Here is a 26,885-nt window from a genome sequence, read left to right as displayed (position 1 = left end):
CCATAAGGCAAAACAATGTACCCAACACACTAGTCATAGGTGACTCTATAGTCAGGCACACTGATGTCCCACTCACCAGGCTAAACAAGGAGAAGGTTACTGTCAGCTGCCTGTCGGGTGCCAGGATCCGCCACATAACCCACGCACTCAGGTCACTCCACAACAAGTACAAATATGACTCTGTCATTATCTTTGTTGGTGTGAACAACCTGAGATGTACCTCCCTGGACTACATGAAAAGAGACATGGAAGAGCTCTCTGATTTTGCAGCCCAGGCAGGTATGACCCTAGCCCTGAGTAGCATCCTGCCATTGCCCAGAATGATACCGTAGTACAAGGGCAAAATGATTGACTTCAACAATTGGCTAAGCTTCTGGTGTCATTCTAAGGGGATCCAGTATCTGTTTGCTGAGATGACATAGTTGACAGACCATGATGCTTTGCCAGAGATGGCCTGCACCTGTCACCCCTGGGATTCCAGATACTGGCTAAGGCTCTTGCCACCCCTATAGTGCCTTTTTAGGCAAGGTTCAAATGACAAATTCACCACTGTAACAGGAACAGGCAAGCAAAAACTGAGGGTAATGCTACTCAGTGCTAGAATTCTAGATCACAAAATGCACTCCCTTGAGGCACTCCTTAAAACAGAGAACATTGATATATGTGCAGTGACTGAGACCTGGTTCAAGGCTCCAGAGAGCACCCCTGCATTACCAGACTATAACTCATACCACACTTTTTGGCCAGCTACCCTAGACCGGAACAACAAAGGTGGAAGTGTATCCATATTCATTAAGGATATCCACACCTCCAAGTTGGTTGCTCAGCATAACGCATCTAAGGTTATCTAAGTGCAACTAACTCTGGGCAAAACTGCAATCCAAATTATAGCTTGCTACAGATCCCCCACCATGCCCAAGGATTCTCACTCCTCTTTTCTTGATATACTGGAAAATATTAGGGTTCAACCAAACACCGTAATAATGGGTGATTTCAACTACCCCACCATTAACTGGGAAAACAACTCATGTACCAAGTCCTTCACTTAACAGTTTCTGGAATTCATAAATTCCCATGCTCTAGATCAACTTAGCCATACCCCCACAAGGGGCAACAATATGCTAGACCTAGTCATTATCAACATGAGTGACCGTTGTTCCACACCTGAAGTCAACTCCTCGTTGGTCAGATCTGACCATAAGCTAATCACTCTAGATATCCACATCCCGCCCCCACCCCCCATTAAGGAAACCATGGTAAAAAGTTTCTCCAAAGCCAACTTCATGCTTCTTAAGACAGAAGTGGTGAACTTCATGACACCCATGCAGTCTCAGTAAGAAGTTGAGATCCCTTATAAGATCCTCCAAAGCTAGCTACGAAAACAAAATCACCACTGATTCTAAGGACAACTACAAAGCATTCTATAGCTATGTCAAGAATCTCAATGGCAACACCCAGATCTGCTCTGAGTTACACCACAACGGCATGAAAATTACAGAACCATCTGATATTGCCAACATCCTGGCCGATAGGTTCAGTGCTACTTTACCCCCCTCTCACCCCCTAAAGGGCTCATATCTATGCAGGAAGAATGCAGAGTCCCTGTACTCACAACTATGCAGGTAAAAGCTGCACTCTCTAAAGCCAAAAAAACAGCATCCACGGGAATGGACAACATCCCAGGCTGCATTTTACACAAACTTCAGAATGAACTGGCTCCCCACCTAAGCACCATGTTTAATCATAGCCTCAAATCAGGCTTTGTGCCCACTGAATGGTGCACAGCAACAGTTATCCCACTCCACAAAGGGGGAGCCACCATTGATCCCGGGAAATATCGCCCCATTAGCCAGATGAGCCTGGTCTGTAAGGCCATGGAATGTATCATCAGGGAACTTATAAACAAAGAACCTGATCGACTTCTTTGAGGCAGTCACCAAAGCCATAGACGAGGGTAAAGTAGTTCACACAGCCTGTCTTGACCTCTCCAAGGCTTTCAACACCATCCCCCATTCTGGAATTATAGCTAAATTCACTAAACTAGGTATAAATCCCTACATCACAAGATGGGTTGCCAACTGGCTCACTGACCGAACCCACACTGTAAAAGTTGCAGACTCCAAATCTGACTTCAAACCGGTGACAAGTGGAGTACCACAGGGTTCAGTCCTGGGACCTCTCCTGTTTGGTATTTACTTCTCTTAAGTACAGGCTAACACAGAAGGCCTTTGTCTAATGAAGTTTGCAGATGGCTGCAAACTAAGAGCCATAGTCTAGTCCCCAAATGATATGGACATCCTACAGAAGGGCCTCACTGAGACAGATGCCTGGTGTCAGAACCATGGCCTCAAGCTCAATGCCAAAAAGTGCGTTGTCATTCCCTTTGGTAAAAACTTTGTACCCATGAACTATCACATAGGCAGCAGTCTGCTTAACGCCGAATGTGTGATAAGAGACCTTGGGAACCCAGGTGGACAGTAGTCTCTCCTTTGATAATCACATCACCACACTAGGCAGGAAATCCTTCTACGTGGCATACCTCATCACAAAAGGGTTCTCATCCAGGAAAAAAGAGGTCATTGTTCCCCTCTACTCGACACTCATTATACCCACTATAGAGTACAATGCCCCTTTTGGAATGTACCTAACAAGGCATCTGCAGCAGCTGGAAAGGCCACAGAATTACCTTACAAAGAGGATTACTGGCCTCAAACAGATGCCCTACACTGACCATCTCAGAAAACTCCAGCTTTACTCCATAGCACATCACCTACTCTGAGGTGATCTCTGCCTAACATATAAAGCTATGTCAAACCCAGAGCTGTTGGACATGCTACACCTAAAGAAATCCCAATCCCTCCGAGCTACACGGTCTAGGGACCTAAATCTTGTCACCACAATAAACAGGACATGCTAGAGGGATAGATTCCTGTCCCAGAGGCTTCCCACACTCTGAAACAAGCTACCCATCTATGTCAAGCAAAGTTCCTCATTAGCATTCTTCAAAAAAATCTTGATGAGTGGATGGGAAATAGGAAATACACCCCAGGGATCACTTCTGTGGCTCTGCTCGACAGGGCACAGGAAAATAACTTTCTTGGATGGCATAAGGTAGGGAACCTTGTTGGCTAGGCTTACTTAGGCCCTTGGGCCAATAGCCTAGTACCTACCTATGAACTTATGAACCTATGAATTGCTGGACACATTGATCATCAACACTTCAAATGCACTTTGCTGCCCTGCTCTGAGTTATTCCTGGAGGTATGACTGTCTGATAGTTGTTGTGCCTTTAATCACCCCTAGGGAGCGCCCCCTATTTAGGCATGGCTGGACCATCGAGGGCCTCCCATGTCTCCAAGGTGAGATATGGATGCAGGAGTCTCGACCCGCCACCTTGAGCCGGGAAGCTTGTTGGCGCCTTGTGGTGACCCAGTCCAAAGTACTGCAGTCCCTGTAGGTGGGAGGGTGATGGCACACCTCTGGTCCACCCCTAGAGGCTTTTGATGGTACAGCCACTTGGCTGCCTTTGGAGGGAGAGCAGCATAATGTCAGCCTGGTTCACATGCTCTGGGTTGTTATCAGGTGGCCCTCCTTCACCTACCGGCGTCCAGCAGGGCCGAGTGTCATGGTTAGGGAAGGACACCTCCCTCCCCACGTCCCCTCATCCCCATGACCAGACTTGGAATGTGACCACAGATCAGAGGTGGTAACCTGGTGGTGCAGCAGTAGTGTTGTTACCTCACAGCAAGAGGTTCTCCAGTTCAATTCTCGGCTTGAGTTGGGAGTGCCTTCTGTGTGGAGTCTGCATGTCCTCCCCGTGGTCGAGTGGGTATTCGAAAGACATGCATTGAATGGGTGTGCCTTCGTTGAAGGTTGGGCATCGGGCTGGCAACTCGACAACAAAAAAACTAACTGCCAATCATTAGCAGACCGGAGTTCCGCTGTGGCGACCCCTAACCGGGAAAAGCCGAAAGACAAACAACAACAACAACAACTAAATGGAGGAAAAGAAGTTAAGCAGGATTCCTTCAGTAACAGCAAGTAAAGAGGGAAGAGTCCAGTGCTGAATTCCTACCTGGGCAATGGGCACAGGGAAATGTGGTGTACAAAAGTCCATCTGCCCAGCACAACCCAGGGGGCCCAAGTCCTTGTGATTGAGGCTCAGCCCACAGACTGTGTGAGGCTTTAGCAGACCCCGTCATGCCTGGATCAGGTGTTCTCAAGAGTCAGTTTGTTTGTGAATACAGCACAAAGCGGGTGATAAACTTCATCTAAGGCTAAATACCAGCATAAGACCAATAGCAGACAAAAACCATAAGAGAAAGTTGCAAAGAAATTTGAAGAGACTGTTAGAAGAAAGGGGTGTAACAGTAGGCAGAGAAAATGAATGACTGGATAATTAAATAGGAATCTGGGAGAAGAGGTGGAAGAAGTTGGCTTTAGTAAGCTCAGGGAGAGCTGGGTAAAGAATAACAAACAATGAGTGAATGATAAGAAATAGGCTGAAGCATGACAAATGGCAAAGAGTCTGTTGGTATCATGGCTGAAGGATAAGCACATCTTATGTCTGTGGTGTAGCATCCCAATGGTATCAAAAGAGGAATGTCAATGGAAAAACACAGAGTACTAGATATATGTGGAAAAGAGGTGTATAACATTCATATATGGTGAGTATGCAAGATAGGGACGAAAGAATGGCAGGCAATGAAAGCAATATGGACTAGGTTACATAATAAAAAAGTGAAGGAAGGGTAGATGTTATGCTTATTTGAGAAAAATGAAAGGCAAAATCCATTATTAGAGATTAAAAGAAAGTGATATTATTAACAGCAAGATGGTTTAAAAGAGAATATGTTAAGAGCTGGAAAGCAAAGGATATTAAATGGTAATAAGCTGAAAAGAATAGGCAATAAGTAGGCAAATCAAACTTGTAACTAGTTATTCTGGCATCCAGTTCCATCCTACAGTCTGGCCCGCCCCTCATTTAAGTTGAGGAGGAAAAAAAAAAGCTCTTTTCCCCTATAGACTATGTAGAATGACTGTGGAAGGCTGTCCCTAAATCAGAAAAGGCCACTGCCAGTAGTGGCAGTCCAAGTTAGGGCTATCAGCATGTGATGGCCCTTCCTGAATCAAGCCCCCAAAACAGATCCAGTCTTGCATGCTCATGGATAGACTCATGAATTGAACTGTGTCTCTGACTGTACCGTAGTCAGGATCTGCAGAGAGAAATGGGTGAAATCTGGGTGATACGCTGTACCTTCCTCCAGTGTCCTGAGTGCCTTCAGTGCAGACTGCCCGGCTATCATCCCAACACATAAGGCAAAGGGGTCATTTTGGTAGACATTGTATGCCACAGTACAAGAGCACAGTGAGTGATTTTTATTGGATCAAGTGTCTGTATAGTATTTTATTATGTAATGGAGTTAAAAATCAGAGATGACAAGACAAAACGGATGATTGAAAGTAGGTGAAAATATAAGAATGAACTCAAGGTGGTAACATAAGTCATGGATAGGTATATCCAAGTTAAGTAAATCTGGCAAATTAGAAGCTTCATTTACAAGAAAAAATGTCTATATGAGAAAGAACTCCTGTCCTGAATCATATCTGCAGTGTTTGCAGAACCCTTTTAAGAAAACAAAATGTGACATTCCCTATGCATTTTATGCATTCGTTTGGGGAGTATGCATTGTGGGAAACTTTTGGTTTGTCATTATTTTTTCTGTGACAAATATACTAACATCAGCATTTCTGAATATGGAATGTAACACGAGTTCTAGTTAATCAAATAGCTTTTTCTGTTTTGTGTGCAGTATAGTAGTTTCTCCACCCTTCACATTAATAATCCTATGGATGATCTGACAAACACTATTTTCTTGTGCATACTGCAGCATAGATGTAGTTTAAGCTCCCTGAAAAGTCTAGGTCAGCCAAGATATGAGAAGACACTTGTACATTGCAGTAGGGTGCAAAGATTGCCATGATGTATGTGACTATTACTCCATGTAGTGGAAAGAGCTCTGTGAAAATGACAGTGATTTTGTTTAGGAAGCAGGTCTTGGCAGCTTGTGCACATGGAGAGGCAACTGCAAATTGGATCATTATAACTGAGGAACATACGCAGACACACGCATACGCACTCATACAGAGACATACAGACACACGCATGCACACGCGTGCATACACAGATTACACACACGTATGCATATACATGTATTATCTTTGGATTTTTGGTGAGTGTATGTATGATATTTATGAAGGGTATTCAGTGCTGAAGGGCACCTGTAGAGATTAACATGTACACCACTATAGTGCACAACTACAGGGCCACACAATTGATGGAATTCTGGGTCTTTAGGATGTTCATTATCCAATCATGAATGTCAGTTGCCATTTGTTTCTTATTATGACCTCATTCTTAATAATTTACTTCACCATGACAATGTGGTACACTCCTATTTTTTTTTTTTTGTAAGGTTCAGCTTGCAGTTGTTTGCAGGAATAACTAAAGAGCAACCCTGGAACACTGCAGGTATCAGGTGGCATTTTGTCAAACTGATGTAAACTTCAGTTTTTAGTTACCTGTAAACTACAAGTATTTTTATATAGTTTTGCACACATATGTTTATAACCCTTCTGTCCAGAGGTACTGTGTTTGTGTGTGTGTGTGTCTGCATAGGAGATACTTCATATGTTTAGACATAGCCTTATGTTTTATGTGTTTACACTGAAACATTGTTAACAGATGTCAGACGTCTGATGCCATGTTAGGTGGGCATCAGGCTCAGTGGTAGCTGGCCAGATCTGACTTGCAGCACCATGACAGATACTATTCTTAGCACGTAACATTAGTATCTCTGAATTGCATCAGCAGTGTTATTCCACTGGACAGCTAATAAGCATATTTTCCTTCTGCACTATAAGGTGAGCTGGTTTGCAGTGACATATCATGGCTGATAAGCAGGTGCTCCAAAGCTTTTTTTATTGTGCTTTGTTTGTACAATGCATTTTATGGAACACTGCTCTTTCAGACTGCAGACCTTGTCTTAAGAATTTCATCCATCTATATTTTGTCATCAAGCTGGAATTAAATCATATCAGTTTAATCTCTGCAGTAATGTGTTTCTGGATTTATGTGGATTTGAACAATTGAAAACTACTTCTCTGTTTCATATTGATTTAAAATTGGAAGAACAGTTTTAAGTATAAGCCTTCTGATTTAAATGTTATTTATAGTATTTGGTGTAATAGCGTTATTCTGAAATTTTAGTATTTCTGTATAATACAGCTAGGTCTTATGAGACTTTCAGTTATGCCTTATAGCTTTATTTTTCATCCTTGTTTTTAGGCAGCTTTGTATGTAAAAAGCTGACTCCAGTTTCAAAGTGTGGTTGTTGAAAATAAAAATAATAATTTTTTTTTTTTTGCTTGGACTAGTATAACAATTAAGTAAACCATCTTATCATTGGTTGGAACTATTTTGTAATGTTCCTTTTGATCATTTTCTGATAACTTGCCAAAGGAGACATCCTTTCTTTTCTCTTTTTTAAGATTGCACCCTTCATCCTTTTTGAGTATCAGTTATTTTGCAATATCTGATTATTTCTTCGGGTGTAGTGATTATTGTATGGAGTTAAAACAGTACTGCACAAAAGTTGACTTCCTTAGGATTTCTTTACTCTTTGTATTTTCAGGCAATTTATTTTAACATCTAAGTGGAATACATTCCATCAGCTTGTTCATTTTTGGCATCGGAGACTTATATAAGGTATAAAGTGTTGACATCAAAAGCATGCCGGATATCATTTCGTACATATGGTGGTCCTTCTTTTCTTTTTGTCAGCCATGAAAATAGATATGTAAGTATTAAACTGATATTTCCATAAATGTCTTAAAACTGTGCTATAAACATGTCCTTTTCTGGAGTTCTTTTATTATTATTATTAGTAGTAGTAGTAGTAGTGGAAGTAGCATTTCTATGGAGTAAAACATAAAATATTTTGGAAAGACTATATACTTCATAAAGCATCATACTGTATTATCCGGAATGTCCACTGTTGACTGCAATCTGTTCCAAAATGAGTAATCAACATCCTGTATTAAAAGTTTGTGCAGTAATCGGTAAGGTTACCTTGCTTTTACACTCTTGCTCTTTAATAACTGTTTGATATAAAACTGACCCTCGCTGTTTTCATTAAGGCCAACAGAGCAAATACATGTCAGTTTATATTATAATTTTAACAGTGAGAATAATAATACTTTTTTAAACTTTGTCTTGCTGCAAGTAGATTTTAAGAATAGTTATATCTGTAAAATATGCTATACTTTTTATCTGAAAGACATAAAATATCAGATGGCCATTTTGTAACTTTTATATCTGGTCTTGCCTTTGTCACAAATACAAATACCATAGAACATCTTACCAACACCTAGTTTCCTTGGCTACTTATGTTTAAAATGTTGTTTGGACAGTACCTTATTAAGAACAAAAATCCTGTAAAACCTAAATGTTTTAAAACAGGGGCTGGCATTTATAGAAAATAGCATTGCAACTCAAACACCCCTATGCAAATCAGCTGATTTGCAATGCATGCAAATTACCAATTCGTTGACATCTTAATTGCCTAAAGGTCAAAATTTTAATACCTAGGAATTTGCATGTCTTTGAAACTCTTTGCATTACAAATGGAAAAAATTATCCACACTATTTGAACAAGAACAGTACATACTCTGACCTACCCTCTCAGTGCCAGGAGACACACACACACACACACACACACACACACACACACACACACACACACACACACACACACACACACACACAAAACACACTGTCTCTCACAATAGCTATATGTGCATGGACACTGCCTGAACCCAGTCATACATAGTCACAATTCTCAAACACAGAGTGGCACATCGGGAAAGGTCTGCATTCCCACTTGTTCACATACAAGGGTACTTACCTTTTTCAGTTTTCTGTACAAGGTGAAGTGACTCTGATTCACCCTGCAGAGAGTCTAACCATTGAAAGGTGCAGTAATAATATCTTCAGAGCTCTACCCTGGTCTGCATTTGCCTTGTTAAGGTCTCTATGAATTCAGAATTATGCAAGTCCTGCAACTGTGCAGAAAGCCAGTAAAATCACTTACATGGACCCCTCTATGGAGTACTACTTTCAAACGTGGCACTCTAAACCTCACTGCTTAGGGTGCAAAGTGGACCTCCTACATACTGAAGGGCTGCTGGAATCAGAATAGTCTGTCAAGTATATAAAATAACGAGCTTGCATTGAAGATATGCTGGTACTGGGAAAAAAATATTTCTGCACATTACCGTATTATTGGTGTAAGAGCAGGATTCACTTTAGCTTTTCATGTCACCTTAAGAGCAACCAGTAGTAGCTTAGTGTTTACAGTAAAAATGAATACTCAAATGAATGAGGAAGCGGTCATGTGGGGGGATATAAATGTGTAAATGAAAGCCTGAATATCATTTTTGTTAGGTATTTCTATGGATGTGGACAGATTTTTACCCTTAGAATAAATTATTTACTTATTCATTTATTTCTTTACATTATTTACTTATTAATTTCTTCCTTTATTTATTTATTTGCATTTGGTTTCTTGTTTGTTAATTTATTTATATGTGTTTTCCCAAGTTTTACTGAAAGCTGTTTCAGGAGATTAGAACTTAAGTATTCCTGGGGTAAACCCTCAATAAAATACCCACTCAACACTTGCATATTTACTATCACCTCTGTTCTAAATCCAATATTCACTCTTGCCTCTTTTATAGGAACTGGGAGTTTGTGTTATTTTATTTCTGAAAAACCCTAGAAGACAATATTGAATGTTAAGAGACAGCTTCATATCTTGTGTTGTGCAGCAGTGTATTGCTATAGGTTTCTTAATCAACAAGCAGTTTTCAAATGTGTTTTTTGTCTTCCTGACTGGAAATATAATTGATGCCAGGAATCCAGTAACATAGCTCTTAATTAATCCAGATACAATCTGTTTTCCTGGTTAGAAAGATAACAGCAGCTAGGTTTCCCACTGCACAGTATTAATTCATTTTGAGCAACTGTGCAATCAAGACAATCTTGTGTGTCCACTGAGCTTCTATGCTCAACAGTTGCAATCAAACTACAGTGTGTGTGTGTCTGTCTGTCTGTCTTTCTGTTGCACGTAGAGTGTATGGGGTGTATATAGGAGAGAAGCAATCACTCTGGTCCACTCATTTTTGGCTCAGGGTACCTTTTCTGTGCCACAAGATAGGCTGCCATATTATCATAATCAACACTAAGGGTTAAAAGTGCTTTAGGCTCCCGGTGCAGTTACTGGTTGGCACCTCAATGTGTCAGTTTGCTGTTGAACCACAGCAGGTTGTTGCAGCACTTGACCGATTATTGATCAGTGGAGGAAAACCTTTCTTGTGGATCTACATTCACTTCAGTCAATCTTAGCAGTTGCTGATTTGTTTTTCCAGCCATGATTTGCAGTACTGTAGTTGGTTGATAGTTGTAGTGGAAGATGCAATACTTTCTGCTATTTTGTTCTGGTGCTAGTCAGTGGCTGTGGCAGACACTGCCAATGTTATAATTATTTATTCCATTTTGGGGTTGAATGCAGTAGTTGTAATTAAGACAGTACACTCATTTAGTAAGGCCTCGATCTGATAACTCACTGTTTCCCAGAAGTTAAAAAAAAAACGCCTAATTCTGTACATTCTGTACTGTCCATAAGCCTAGGAAGAGTGCAGGCAGACAAGAAAGTTTCTATATTTCTATAGATTCTATCATCAGATATTAAATGTTCAAAAGAGTGAACAGAAGAGTACTCGTCAGAAAATTTAAATACAAAAAAAAAATCAGTCACACTCTCTACTAAGAATATACCGACTCTGCCATTATGTAACATGGAGGAAAGGGCAAATTCATAGACCCAACTATACTTCTATCTCACACATAGAGCAGCTAGCATGCTGAAAAACAAAGAAAAAAGAAAGTTTGATTAACTCTTGGAAGGCTGTGTTGCCGAGGCGCTAGAGTTTTTTTGTTAAAACATTTTATAGTAAGAGTGTAGTGTGTTTTTCACTGGTCAAATGGTTTTCTTCAATTCTGTTTGTTTATTTTTTTTGTGTCCTTTTTTAAAAAGAAAGTTTGCTCTTTTGAGTATTTATACTTACTAGCTGCAACTATGTATGTATGTATATATATATATATATATATATATATATATATATGTATGGGTGCTATTTGAAAGGTAGGTTGTGTGTTAGGTCATCAGCTGCCTGGTCAACAACATATGGTCGACTAGACAGCTGATCAACAAGGCATGGGAAATTTGCCCTTATTTCATGTTTGTGCAACCCCGAGTGGGTGATGATTTTTTTATTTTTTGTTGCATTTTTAAGATTGAAAAGTGTGCATACGCCAAATCTGTTTCATGGCGCATGAGTCCTGGAGTGCCAGTGTCGGGATAAGTGTTTACTTTTATTATTAGTACACCCGTATGTATAGACCGCTAGATATTTACAAAGAATAAAATGCAGTAATAACGACAGCAGCAGCTCCAAAATGTTTATTAAACGTAGTGCCTTGGTCACAGATCTTCTAATAATTAACAAGTACTTTAAAATTAAGATCCATTTAAACCATTAAGTCTCAAAGTAGTAAACTGCGTTATCATTTCCGCTTCCTTCATTTCCAACACATTCTTTAAATTATTTAAACCACATACATCCACACCAGCTTGACACTGAACAGTTGGCTTCCAAGACATCCATTTTGCCGTCATGTTTATGGTTAAAATGAGTAGCAACAGGGCCATAATCAACCAACCAAGGTGTTAGGTTTAATAAAGGTTTTGCAGCTGCTGTTGTCATTATTATTGTTATTATTATTATTAGTAGCAGTAATAGTAAGTTCCTTGGTTTATGATATAAAACTAAAAAAATGTTCATAGCACTGGTTTCAAAATAAATTCAATGAAAAGAGTATAGTCCCTGGGTTTTAGGATTGTGGTGGAATAAAGAAGAAACAAATAAATAAAAATGCACTGCATGCTCTCAGAATGTCTCTAATATAATGAATGTAACTCACAGTTTTAATACAGTTCATCTTCCAGATAGAAAATATTTCACAGAATCCCATTCAGGATAACAATTCCACATAGTTTAACCTCTAGACAGCCAGCAATCTGGATTTCCCCTTCATCTTCCACTTAAACCAGACAAATGCAGACCCTTTTTCTATCCTCAGGATAATAGTCCAAACTGCCTTTCTCCAAACACATAATGTGAAATCAGTTTTCTGCTGTAGGCCTTAACCCAAGATCTTTCAGTTCAAGAATCTCTGTCTCGGAGTTCAAAATGGCCGCTGTTCTGTGAGCACTGCTATCACCTAGGTCTCGATATACCCTGGATTAAAACAAACCCAGAAGGCAACGCAGAATTAATAATACAGAAATAACTGTAGATATTTACTGCTAATATCATCCAGCAAACAAAAGAGGAAGAAAAAGTGACAGATTCAGCTCAGAAACAGCAGGATTAACTAAGATTTCTGAATAACAGCTTAAGCAATGTGCTACTAAGGCCCTGCATCTGACTGCAAGATTGGTAAAACATTATACAGCAAGATATCAAAAGAGGAAAATAATATGGAAACAGCAACAACTAAGACCAAATTCTCAGTACTAGCCTCACCTGAGAAAGACACAACTTCAAAAAGACAAAAGACAACTAAACAAACTGACAACTCTAAAAATACAAATAAATCCAAGACAGACCAGCCAGCTAATCTGGAAGACATAAAATCTGCCTTATTACCTATCCAGCAAGCATTAAAGGACTTATCATTACAATTTCAAACCTTTGGTGACTCATTCAGCCAAATAATATCCAGAATGGAAAAATCTGAGTCCAAAATAATAGAAAATGAAATAAAAATAGACTCTATTTCTCAAAAACTGATGCCCATGACAAAGAAATACAAAACTTACAAGCAAAATTAACAGACCTGGAAGCAAGATCTCGAAGGAACAATATCATCATCAGAGGAATACCTGAAACTGTACTTCATAACAATCTAATACCAACAATCAAGCAAATAATAAATTCCCTCCTAGAGGAATCTGAAGAAATGCAGCAAATAACAATAGAGAGAGCCCACAGAGCCCTGAGGGAAATGCAAACATCACTGAAACCAAGACCTGCCCATATTAAAATATTAAACTACCAAGATGTAAATAAAATTATACTGGCAGCAAAGAAAAAAGGCACACTCACCTGGGATAATAATAAAATCTCCTTTGCTCAAGACCTCCCAATACAAATAAGACAAGTAAGACAACTATTATCTCCATACTGCAGGTTCCTAATAGAAAAAAAAATCAAATTCCAGATGAAATATCCAAATTAGTTAATCATTTACATCAAAAAGGTTAAATAAATGGTTGCTAACCCCAAAGAGGCAAAAGAGACATTCCTGGCTGTTTTCAAGCAAATTCCACCTTCAGAAGTGAAATAAATCCACAAAAAAAAGATAAAGGTCCCTTGGATGAAAAAACGACCCCATTCATGAGCACTCTAGCTGGGATCCAACTCTGAAATCTTCCCCTTGCTGTCTAGGCCCTTGGGTCATTGATGTGAGCCATGAGGAACACAGGAAAGGGAAGTACAGCCTGGGTGGGAACCAAAAATGAACTTCTGTTTCTGATGCACGAATATAAGAAGGAAGTTCCCATCTCGGATATTGGCTTGCAAATTCAGTCCCCGTAGGCTTTTGATGGCTTCATTAAGAACAGTCAGACAAAATGGATTTCAGCAAGCTCCAAAGGATTTTACTGCCTGAAAAATGAAAATTGATCTGCACCAGCTAAAAGAAGAAAGCTATACCATAGATGTCAACCAACCTGCAAGCAAAACCTTGAAGAAATAAGGTACTGTTGAACTGAACCATTCACTAAAACAGTACACCCAGTACTGTGTAGGTGAATGAAACTCCAGCCTTAAATAATAGGCAAGAAATAAACTGTCAGAATTATGCTAGCTCATAGATTAATATTGGGAAAAAAAGGGAAGAAATTGTTAAATGTTTTATGTAAATACTAGAAATGTGTTAAAAGATCCTGGAGAGAAGTAATCTCAGGAAATTAGTAAAATAACCTAACAATCCTGGGATAATGTAAATATAGCCTTAATATGTCAACTATAGCAAAAGGACTGCTTGGCTAAGCTGTTTTTTTTTGTTTTGTTTTTTTTTGTCTCTCTATACTTCCTACTTCTGTTAAATAGGTGCCAAGTATATATTTTATAACCCACACAGATTGATGTGGAAAAACATCACTATAGGCACCAAAGAAGGCCGAAACCTGAATAAGTAAAGGGGAGGAAAAAGAAGTCAAATGAGAGAAAAATGTAAAAATGACAAGATTGATTGTTTAACAATATTACTATGGTACACATATTGCTATAATTTACTGAGGAATGTATATTAATATGCTGTTTTAAAAATACTATTAGAAAGAATTAGTCACAAGACAAAAACAATACATGCTGTACCTTAAATGCAATACCATCACTGTATAAATAATATGTTGGAAGAGGCTAGGGATATTAAGTAGCAGTGTTTGTTGAGGGAACTAGTTTTTTCAGCTTTGTCCACATTGTTTATAGTAACACAGGGGGGATACTATGGAGTAAATCTATATCTAAAAAGAAAACATTCCAAGATTAGACGTAAAGGTAAACCATATAATGAACCTTCATCCTCCCCCCCCTGATTATTCCTGGTCCAAGGATATAGTGGTTAGGCACAGTGTAGGGACGGGGATAAACAGATGCTTTCCTAAACCATCACACGGTAACACATACAAAACTAACAAAACAAAACTAATATACATGGCATATCTAAGGAATACACTTAATAAATAAATGTGGGAAATAGAATCATGGAATGTTAAAGGGCTCCAAAACAAGAAGAAAAGAAAACTATTCTTACACCTTACATTAAAAACCACAGCCAACCTCATACTAATACAAGAAACGCACTTGACTGCAGATCAATGGGCAGAAATTAGCAGAAAGAAATGGATAAGTCAAATCATAGCTTCAGAGGGGAAAACAAACAGTGCTGGGGCTGCCATAATAATTAAAACCAATTTAAGGAAAAAATACTTAAAACCAAAGCTGACAAGGAGGGAAGATGGTGCTATGTAACATTTAATAGTCCTACAATACCAAAACCTATAATGGTACTTAATGTTTACGCACCCTGTAATAACCAAAAACACTTTTTTATGTCATTATACCCAACCTTAAACCAATTTAAAGATCACTACCTAGTGATTGGAGGTGACTGGAATACATATCAAAACCCAGAAAAGGATAAATCTAATCTGACCAAATCACATAATAAACAAGCCACATAAGCCCTTAATGAACTCAAACACGATTTCAAACTATATGACCCTTTTAAACATGGGAACAGTGCAGATAAAACAGGGAAATTCACATTCTATTTGCAATGCCACAAAATGTGGTCAAGGATAGACTTCTTCTTAATCTCTGACATATTCATTAACATGGACCCAACAATAACTATACATACCAGGTTCTTTTCAGATCACTCCAAAATCACACTGAACATTAACTGGGACAAAAAGGTATATTTAGAGAATAGGGGTCATAATTGGGCATTAAACCCTAATTTACTTTCCAAAATGGATGTAATAAAAGAAACAGAAGCAATACTAAAAATAGCTCTTACAAATATCACTAACTCCCAAGTACCAACTGACATAGTTTGGCTGCAACCAAAGCACAAATCAGAGGATTGTTTATCAAAAAAGCAGCATACTATAAAAAAAATACAACTGAAAGAGGAGCATATACTGAAAGGGAAAATAGAGCATCTTGAAAAAGAACTAATAAATAACCCTAAGAACCAAACAGAAGCAGAACTTTTAAAACTGCAAAGGGATCTATATATGTTAGAAACCAGGAACCTATCTTTCCATGAAGCCAGAATGTTAGCCACTTATGCAGAAGAAGCTCAAATACCATCTATTCTAGAGCTCTGGCCAGAATTATCTGCCAACACAAAAATGCCTCCAATATATCAGAAATAAACTACAGAGACAAAAACTACACAAAAAATGAAGACATTATTAAAACATTTGAACAAATATACTCTCAAATATATGGAGCACAAATACTACAAACCTCAAAGGAAGATAGAACTCTTTTTCTTCAAAAACTGAAATTCCCTAAACTCAATTTAGACCAACAAAAAAAACTAACTGAGCCGATATCCATCATTGAAATTATTACAACAATCAAACACTTAAAAGTGCATAAGGCTCCGGGTCCGGATGGACTCGCATCAGAATTTTACAAAGCATTTTCCCCCTTGATAGCCAAACTACTATACTATACACTGAATTACATAATAAGCTATAAAATAAATTATATCCACTTTAATGCCTCTAAAACTATATTTATATTAAAAGAACACAGAGACCCCCAAAACCCCGACAGCTACAGACCCATCTCCCTCTTAAATATAGATACTAAAATATTTACCTCTATACTTGCAAACAGAATGAAAAATCTGATAGAAAAAATCCTCTCCCCAGAACAATCCAGTTTTACACCACATAGACAGACCAATGACAATACATTAACATTAGATGCACTAATATCCTAGCTAACCGATACAACATCAACATCTACACAATGGTAGTGGATGCCCACAAGGCATTTGATAGGGTTAATCTAGAATTCTTACTCCAAACACTACCCTACTTTAATATACCCAATAACTTCATTCATATCATCCAAACTCTCTATAGCAACCCATACACATCTCTGTATATAAATAAAATTTGGTCAAATAGGATCCTAATAAAAAATGGAACAAGACAAGGATGCCCACTATCACCCTTCCTGTTTAACCTATACCTAGAACCACTCTTTCTATTTCTATACATTAAACAAAATACATATCACAATCCTCCATCAATACACAACTTCAAAATATACCTCACAGAATTTGCAGATGATCTGAACATATACTGCACTACACCAAATTCAGATATAAACAAAATAATAGCTGCAATTGAACATTTCTCGACTATGTCTAACTACAAACTAAACCTTAATAAAACTAATATTTTCCCCCTAAAAACACCCAAACTCATCTCACTAATACCATTGTTAAACACAATAAAAATTAAAGAAGAAACTAAATACCTGGGAATCACCTTTTTCCAGAGTAACAAAGACTTCTACCAACACAATGTAAACCTTAAATGTCAAAATATAATGCAAGACTGCAAAAGATGGAACAACCTAAAACTACCATTCTTGGCCCAAAGTATCAATAATCAAAATGAACATTTTACCTAGATTAATGTATATATTCATGACATCACAGACAACAATACATAATAAATTCTTCAAACAAATTCATACCTTCCTAACAAAATTTATATGGGAACCCAAAAAAAACAGAATCTCCTATCCAAAATTAACACTCCCCAAAAGCAAAGGAGGACTAAATCTACCAGATTTTAAAATGTACTACTCGATCATTAACACTAACAGAATATTGAGAATAGCTGAACATAACCCGTCAATGGAAAATCCGTCTCCTCTCTGGGTGACAATATATTATAGATATATTAAAGCTCTAGGTTTCAATCCCAAAGCATTTCCATTCCTGAAGCAGAAAGAAATACAAACTTATAACATTATAGAGCCCTTAAAACATTGTAACAACCTAGTGCAAAAACTCATTCTTGAACCTTAGACATGCCATGACAATACTGCAACCCCTTCATAAAAACCCAAATTTAAAAATAAACAATAAGATGCTGGACTTAGTCACTTTTCCCAGACTAAAAGATAAAACAATCCAAGATATCTATCCCTACCTTAACTGTTCAATACAAGAAATGAGGACCAACTTAAACCTCCCTAAATCACACATAATAATCCTAAGACAAATCAAAGAACTGTGTTCCAGTTATCTCCAAAATATTACTATGACCAATAGTGACATAGAAACTTGTAGCAGGCTTTGGAAAATTATTATCACAACAAAGAAAACTATTACCAATTCATATAAAATGATAAATGAAATCAAATACCAGAAGGACCTCCTCTTCTCTAACTACTGGAGAAAAATTAAACCATCCATAGATGATCAGCAAATAAGCCAGGCAATCAATCTAACACTGAAGATTCTACCCCTCAAAAAGTTAGCATACAGTCAGCTCATGATCAATAATAATGCTTATTTTACACCTGTAATCCTACACAAATTTAACACATCAAAATCACCTTTCTGCCCACACTGTAAGGACCAGATAGCTGACTTAATCCATGTATTTTGGAGCTGTAAATGTGTCTATAAACTCTGGAACTCTCTCACGGTACAATTACAAAAAATGGGTTATCAAACATCAACATTAACTTGGGAATTCACTCTGTTACACATTCTCCCACCCAACATCCCAAGAAAATACACTTTTAACAATTTTCCTACTAATGAAACTGTATATAGCTTTTAAATGGCTAGATACTATAAATATCTCTTGGGAGGGTTTTAAACAAGTAGCTATACAATACCTTTTAGCTCATAAAATAGTAATAGATAAAAGAAACAAAAACATGAAATCCAGAGAAATTTGGGAACAAACTTTTAACATCATATTAGCATAATTCATCACACAGCAACTTAGAAATACACTATAATGGAACCAAAGAACACATACAAGTTCAGATATTAAATAATAACTTGGATATTATGAATGTATATACTTTCTATATAACTGTGGAATTAACAATGAAAGCATCTATGTACATAGTGTAAATAGATATGTTGTATGACCTATATCCTGTGGTATTTGACATTAATGTATAACATATGTATATGTGAGTATGTGTATGTATGTATGCATGTATGTGTATGTATACATATATATATGCACACGGTCATGTTGTAAGATGTTTTTTATTTGTGACATTTATTAATGTAAAAATAAAAATAAAAATTATTGAAAAAAAAAAAGAATCTCTGTCTCTATCTTTCTCTCTGTAGCACTTTGGTTCCTTTTATACTCCATAGAACATGCTGATTGCTGTGCATAAGCCTTCACTAGCATGTCCTCTAGGAAATTTGGTGCCTGCTTTGTTATATACTGCTGCTGAAATGTCAGCCTCCCATTTCAGTTCAGCCACCATGCTACTTTACAATGTATATATAAATATAGATAAATAGATATAGATACTACATATAAATACACGGATTCGTAATACTTCACGAAAAGACCATTTCACTGACACTCATTTCACTGCGACCAAATCACCTGAAGTTCATTTCACATAAAGCTCATTTCACTGACAAGTAGTACTGTAAGGCAAGTCAAAGGTATATGTCCTTTACCCCACTGTAGTGCGATCCGGGTGTTCGTATATATATATATATATATAGTTAGGGGGTGTTGGGGCACAGCCCCCCATATTGGGGGGGGTGTATCCCCCACCTACTTGAGTTTTACCAAGTAATGCAAAACAAAACCAGACAACTGAAAACCTGGCTGTGCCCCCCACATTCCCCTAACTATATATACTAGCACCAGGATCGCACTAACGTGGGGAAAAGGACATATACCTTTGACTTGCCTTAGAGTACTACTTGTCAGTGAAATGAGTTTTAGGTGAAATTAACTTTAGGTGATTTGCTCTCAGTGAAATGGGTGTCAGTGAAATGGTCTTTCAGTGAAGTGATATGAATCCAGATACACATGTACACACACACACACACACACACACACACACATATATATATATATATATATATATATATATATATATATATATATATGTGTGTATGTGTGTGTGTAGAGACACACACACACACACACACACAATGCACAACATGTTTATCCCACCACCTTGTCCTATTTATTTGTTGGACTAAATTTAGATCTCTGGACCTGGCGTTAGCTAGACTGCTTGATTTATAGAGGTATAAGATTTCTTCAACTACTGGATCCCTTATAGCCCTATAAGCAAGGCAAATACCATATCTAAAGAGTGTATATCAGACTAAGTAAAGAGGTAATGCCTCAATTCTTTCTTGGAAGTTCAGGTCTTTTAAGCCCGTTATATTTTAGATGCAGTTATCTGAGGTCTTTCCACTTGCTTGGGATGCGTAGTAAGGTACATCCCAAGGGAGGCATTGTACTCGTTGATAGGTATAATCATTTCAGAGAATAAGAAGGTGATGACATCTTTTGATCTGGAAAAAAATCTGTATTGCTATGAGCTATGCAAGGTAAACAGCAACATTTAATTTTTCTATGAGCTATGCAAGGTGAAAGGATATCCAAAACCAGCTTTGAAACTGTAGCCAAACATGAGGGAGCTATTCACCCAGTTATCTACTCTTCTCACTAACTTTATGTTTAGAAGTCAAGAGTTGTCCATGCTGTATGTTGGAGCTACAAGATGCCTATCAAATGCTACAATATAACAACTTTTGGCATTGAGTTTGAGACCATGATTTGTACATCAGCTATCGACATGTGCAAGCTCTTGCTGGAGTGCCAGTATGTCAGAGATGGACTCTGTGATGATGCCTAACTTACATCCATCTAAGAGCTTTGATGGCCACAGATCCTTGGTTTGTAAGTAGAGATCTGAAAATTAAATACTGAATAGCAGGGGTCCCACCCAGCACAGATTCCTGAGGAACTCCACTGGTCACCATCATGCTCTCAGAGGATACACCCCCTACTGTTACTGTTTGACTCTTGTTCCTAAGCCTTTTGGCTATCTACCTGACCACATGCAGCTTAATTTGGAGATCATTCAGCTTGTTTATTATATCTGCATTTCATATGGTATTAAATGCCTTGATGAGGTCAAGGTAAACTGTGAAAACAGCATGTCTGCAGTCCACAGCCTTAGCAACCTCTAAAAGAAGTTTGCAGGATTCCCTTAAAGAAATTAAAGGACTTATGAACTGAATTTTAGAAAAATAAATTGAGTAACAGAATATAAATATGTAATATTTAAGAAAGACATCAGATTCGATATAAAAGAATGCAGAAATGTAGCATCTCACATAAAACAGGAGTGTAAAGGGCTAAAGCCTTGTTAACACCAGCTCCTTTGGCACAGAATGATTAAGCCCTGATTACAATCCAGGCAGTCAGGAACTGTTGGAGAAGAAAAGAGTGATGAGGCACTACCTTTGCACCTCTATCTGGGAGAAGGAATAGGGATGGTGAGCAGGTGGTGGCAAGTTGTTGTTCAAAATCTGGAGGAAACCAGAGCTACAAAATAGCCGCTAGGTTAGGCAAAAGCAGGTGGAACTTTGGCATTAGTACTGCCTCTGTGGTGACAGTGACAATCTTGACAGCAGCATCTCATGACTTTCAATAGCCTATCAAGTCATATGTGGGAGTAAAGAATTTGTCAAAGTTCTATAGATAACAGCATCTCTGAAAGGAGGAGTGGCTGATGCAGCCTAAGAATGACCATTTTGCTCAGTAAACTGCTGACTGGCAGTAGCCTTTGTTCACGAGTGTATGGAAGCACACATTTACATAGACAAAGGACAGTGGCCGATAGGTTACATGATTCCAACATCACCCTTCACCATTGAAGAGATAAGTCTACTGTATAGTTACAACTCTTTCACTGCTGCTGTGCCAAGAATGGGCAAACTCAATCACCATGGCAGACTGGATTATGGCTCTTCAAGTCAGCTCTTCTCTTGGTAGTGGAAACTCACAGTGTGTCAGAATATGCAGTTTCAAGCCTGACAGGCAGAAGCTGAATGTATACTAAGCAGGGCATCAAATGGCATATAGAAAAGAAAAAAAGGATGCATTAGGGATCTGAAGTTGTTGTAAATGAAGAAGAAATATTTAGATATTTCTTTATCCAAAATGTGAGTGTAGGAGAAAGAAAAATTCACATTATTTTGTCAATGTGGCACTCCCTTTTCAAGGCCACCAAAGAAAGGAGAAAAATAAATACTCATTTCCTCTGCTGGAACACATATTTGCCCTGTTTTCTGAGCAATGACTACCTCACAGGAAGATATAGTAAGTATGGGATGAATGGGCATGTCTACCTACCTTGGAGGTGTAGGGAGACATGACCGTGTTGTACAGCGCTCATTTTGAACAAATGGCTTTTGCTGATTTTCTGATCACTATTTTGAACATTTGTGGTAAAACTACTATTATTTAAGAGACCCATAGATATAAAGTATGAATGTTACTCTAAATAAAATGAAGAAAGCAAATTCATCACAGAAACTATCAATTTAAGGGTCATCATCATCTTCTTTTGGCTGTTCCTGTTAGGGGTCACCACAGAGGATCATCTGTTTCCATTTCCTCCTGTCCTCTGCATCCTGCTGTGTCACACCAACCACCTGCATTTCCTCTCTCACCACATTCATAAACCTTATCTTAGGCCTTCCTCTTTTCCTGATACCTGGCAGCTTCATCCTTAGCATCTTTTTCCCCAATATACTCAGCATCCCTCCTCAGCACATGTCCAAACCAATGTAATCTTGCCTCTCTGGCTTTGTCTCCAAACCTTCCTACCTGGGCTGACCCTCTAATATACTTATTCCTAATCCTGTCCACCCTCATCACACCTGGTGTAAATCTTAACTTCTTTAATTCTGCCACATCCAGCTCTAACTCCTGCCTTTTTGTCAATGCCACTGTCTCAAACCCATATAACATATCTGGTCTCACTACCCTCTTGCAGACCTTCCCTTTCACTCTTACTGTTACTATTCTGTCACAAATCACTCCTGACACTCTTCTCCACCCACTCCATCCTGTCTGTACTCTCTTCTTCACCTCTCAATTTAAGGGTCACTAGTACATTAAACTATAACAGTTTGCCCTCCCACCTAAATTCCACAATGTCATGTCACATGTTTGCAACATAATGGAAACTATCACGTACTTACAACACTGCATCATAAAGAATTCTGTTTTTGCAGTGATAAAAATTCTCATGACTGGGATATGTGCCTTTTCCTTTTCTTTTGAAATCTTATTATAACTACACAAAAGGCAACTTATTTAATTTTCTTCCTTTCTTATGAGGAAATAATCTATTTTACAGTACTATACTGTACTGTGTGGAGATTAATCAACTATTTTTAGCTCACCTGAAAATGTTCTTTCCTAGGCTGACAGCTGGGCAGGCTTTTCCTGTGAGGAATATTCAGTAATTAGCTGTAGACAGGAATTAAGACAGGTGCAGTTTGATGGCAGTGAAGGAAGACTGATATAAACAATGCAGCATCCTAACTTTGACGGAAACAGTTCAGTGACTGGAAATGGTTCTCTCAGTGCACTTTTGCCTTGGTTGGTATGATTAAGTAAACAGTCCATCCTCATACCTCATAACTGTCCAGATTTTTGAAGAATGTGCAGATTTTTGGCTCGTATTTTTGGACTGTTCCTCATAAAATTTGACGTTTTCTAGAAAATTACTGGGATGATCTGAGGATTGAAGTCACTAAATAATGACATACATTGGAGTTTCAGACTTCACATCCTTCAGAAAAATGCATGTTAAAACAAATCCTGTTACTCTAGCAAATTTCTAAGTTTATAAGAGCAATATTTACAATATGTCCCTATTTTTGGGCCTTTGTCCCCACATTTTGTTGGGCTTTGTCCAGATTTCTTGCACTATGAGGTTGAGAGGTATGTCCATCCTACAAAATTCCATGAGAGGTCCTTAGAATAAATAGTAGTGTTTATCACTCAATATTTAATGCATGCCATGACTATGCAAACTTCACAAAAAGGCTTATATAACTTTGTCTTTTAGATTTAAAATCATTCATGGATGAAGCTTAGAATTTCATAAAACTGACAGCTAGGTCTGCCACATTTTAGCTGAATGTTGCAGTAACTCACATTTTGTTTCCTTTATGGTACTTCAAAGTGAACAGTTTTCTTCTGTTTTCTTCTGTTTTTATTGTCTCACCTTAGCACTTATTAACACAGATGATAACTGTAGTACTGTGTCATAGATGGATAAAAAATCAACAGCTTTTCTCTGTAATGAGCTTTCAGATGATAATGCTATCAACTGTTTAGGGCTAGATTTAAAAAAAAAGGCTATAAGTGTACTCATGCATGTATAGTTATTTACATAAATATAATGATGCATGTTACCTCTGGCATTTTGTTCTATAGATCATCCAATCTAAATTGCTGTACAAGTTTTGCAACACATTGGTCCATTTTCATGACTTTTTCATTTTTGTTGCCGTGACAACTCTTTATTTAACTGCACTTGAAATATACAAGTGATGAAGGCTGATTCTCTCATTTTGTTCTCCATTCTTATTCTCCCTGGAGATAGCTTTTGCTGCCATGTGAAATCCCATTGTCTTGGAAAGCTGCATTAACATACCTCAGTATGAAACATACTCAACCTTTGTAGTCAAGAATTTGACTGGCTACTTAATTTGGTTCAAAGATATGCACCAAAACAGAAGAAAGTATGTATTCCATTTAATGTTGTTTGAATCTCATTAATATTCACATAAAAATGGTGATAGCTATCTGTTTGATTCCTGTTCAGACAACAAACATGAATTTAGAAAGTGACAAATTATCTGAAATGAAATCCCAGTTTGGATAATATGATGTCAACACTGCATTCCGCCTCCCTACTGAAATGTCGAGTCCATAGGTTCATAGCAGATTGTAGTCTATTGGCCATTTTGGGTCAATTCCTAGCTCTTTTCAGCCCCCTGTAATAAAGCCCACTTTAGCGCGCTTTTTCGCTTGTATTCAACTCAGCACAGCTCCTCGTGGTGTCCTGCAGAGTTCTACAAGCAGCAGAGAGCAAAAGAGTGACTTTTTCCTGATTTAAGTATTTTTTTCTGGCTTTTTGATTATTTACTGCTTAGCGAATGCATTTTCGCCTGTTTATACAGCTCTGCATTCTATTTAAACTGTTTTTGTGTTGATTAACTGTTTTGCACTTTTGTTCAGAACAAAACTTCAAGGATAGACCACGAGAAAAAGGAGTAAAATTCTTTCTTTTATTCCAGGTAACACATAAAACAAGAAGAGGGGCGTGCGCTATGCACGCTTCATCAGATCTATTTAATCAATAGTTGAATACTTCTTATATAACAAGTGTCAACCAGTAAAAAACAGACATCAATTAAGCCAGTCTAATGAATCAAATTGAATTAAGCTGAATAGAATCAATAATTGATTCATGTATTCACAAAGATTCCTACCCATATTGCTAGGTTGCAAACAAAGCCCAATGTTCCCACTCAGCTCAAAACTTCTATAGCCCTCAGTTTTAAGTGAAAAACTTAAAAACTGCTTAAAAGCTAAGTCAACACACATTCATTTTGTCCATTCAATGTGTAATAGCCAGTATAAAAACTGTCTATATATATAAATCATATAGAACACTGGCTATTAATGAAATTGCACTTAAGGAAGAAAGAGAAAGAGGAAATAACTGGTTTATTCGTTATATTTAAATGTTCTATGACAACCAGCATACAAAATCCAAATACATAACTCATGGAAACCATGAGCTGTTTACATAGTGAATTCTTCCATATGAATATATAGAGTTTCTAAAATGTCTAGAATGGACTAATATAAATGTTCTCCTGCATTAACTAGTGTAGAATCACGTTCATTCTAACTGCTAGTCTAAACCACTATTCACGTGACGTAAAACGTCACGTGAGTTCTCAATACATCAATATATTAGAAACCTTAATAGAATAAACAAAATAAAATATATAAGCTATGCAGACGAGTACTAAGATCGTAGTAACAGATAGCTGCTTACTAGTGTGAAATAAAATATATACTATACAAACAAACACTAGAACATAATACGGGCAGCTGTTATACTTTATGCTTTCGTATGTCACTTGTCCCAGAATTATACTGCTGCACAATGTGTTGGTTATCATATTTTAGTTTTTATTAAGACTGGTTGAACAATGTTATTTTGTCTAAACACTAGTATTTATTTATTTATCAAATTAAGCAGTTTTATTCAGTTTATTGTCAATGCTGACTTCTTGTAGTAAGAATTGGAAAAACACATTGACTAATATTTGGATTACGAAAATCTATTACTTAGTAATGTGATTATTGACATGTTTAATTTTAATAATAACTCTACACATTTTAGTGATCTGTCTTTTGATTATATTTATGCGCAATTATGTTTACTTATATTGTGATTATATTAACTTTATAGATTTATAACTTTATGCATTTGAATATTCTTGTTTATATACACTTTATGTTATAATTTTATATTATTGTATGTTGGTTTGCTTTTCACAGAAGATCACATCAGCAAGCAGCTGTCCGTATTATGTTCTAGTGTTTGTTTGTATAGTATATATTTTATTTACACTAGTAAGTAGCTATCTGTTACTACGATCTTAGTACTCGTCTGCATAGCTTATATATTTTATTTTGTTTATTTTATTAAGGTTTCTAATATATTGATGTATTGTGAACTCGCGTGACGTTTTACGTCACGTGAATAGTGGTTTAGACTAGCAGTTAGAATGAACGTGATTCTACACTAGTTAATGCAGGAGAACATTTATATTAGTCCATTCTAGACATTTTAGAAACTCTATATATTCATATGGAAGAATTCACTATGTAAACAGCTCATGGTTTCCATGAGTTATGTATTTGGATTTTGTATGCTGGTTGTCATAGAACATATAAATATAACGAATAAACCGGCTATTTCCTCTTTCTCTTTCTTCCTTAAGTGCAATTTCATTAATAGCCAGTGTTCTATATGAT

General features: G+C 37.4%; 1 protein-coding gene across 1 annotated transcript in view; it reads left to right on the top strand.

Annotated features, from left to right (window-relative positions):
- SNTG1 (syntrophin gamma 1) overlaps positions 1-26,885 on the top strand; it is a 4,111,241-nt gene that overhangs the window by 408,932 nt on the left and 3,675,424 nt on the right. The window contains exon 2 of the mRNA XM_044065493.1: positions 7,695-7,859. The gene's annotated coding sequence lies outside the window, so the exon portion shown is untranslated. The remainder of the gene's footprint in view (positions 1-7,694; positions 7,860-26,885) is intronic.

The sequence above is a fragment of the Protopterus annectens genome, chromosome 3.part0 (genome assembly GCF_019279795.1).
Source record: "Protopterus annectens isolate FY-2018-M chromosome 3.part0, PAN1.0, whole genome shotgun sequence".
NCBI lineage: Eukaryota > Metazoa > Chordata > Ceratodontiformes > Protopteridae > Protopterus > Protopterus annectens.
Note: the sequence above shows the minus strand (reverse complement) of the source record. Positions and strands in the feature narration are given on the sequence as shown.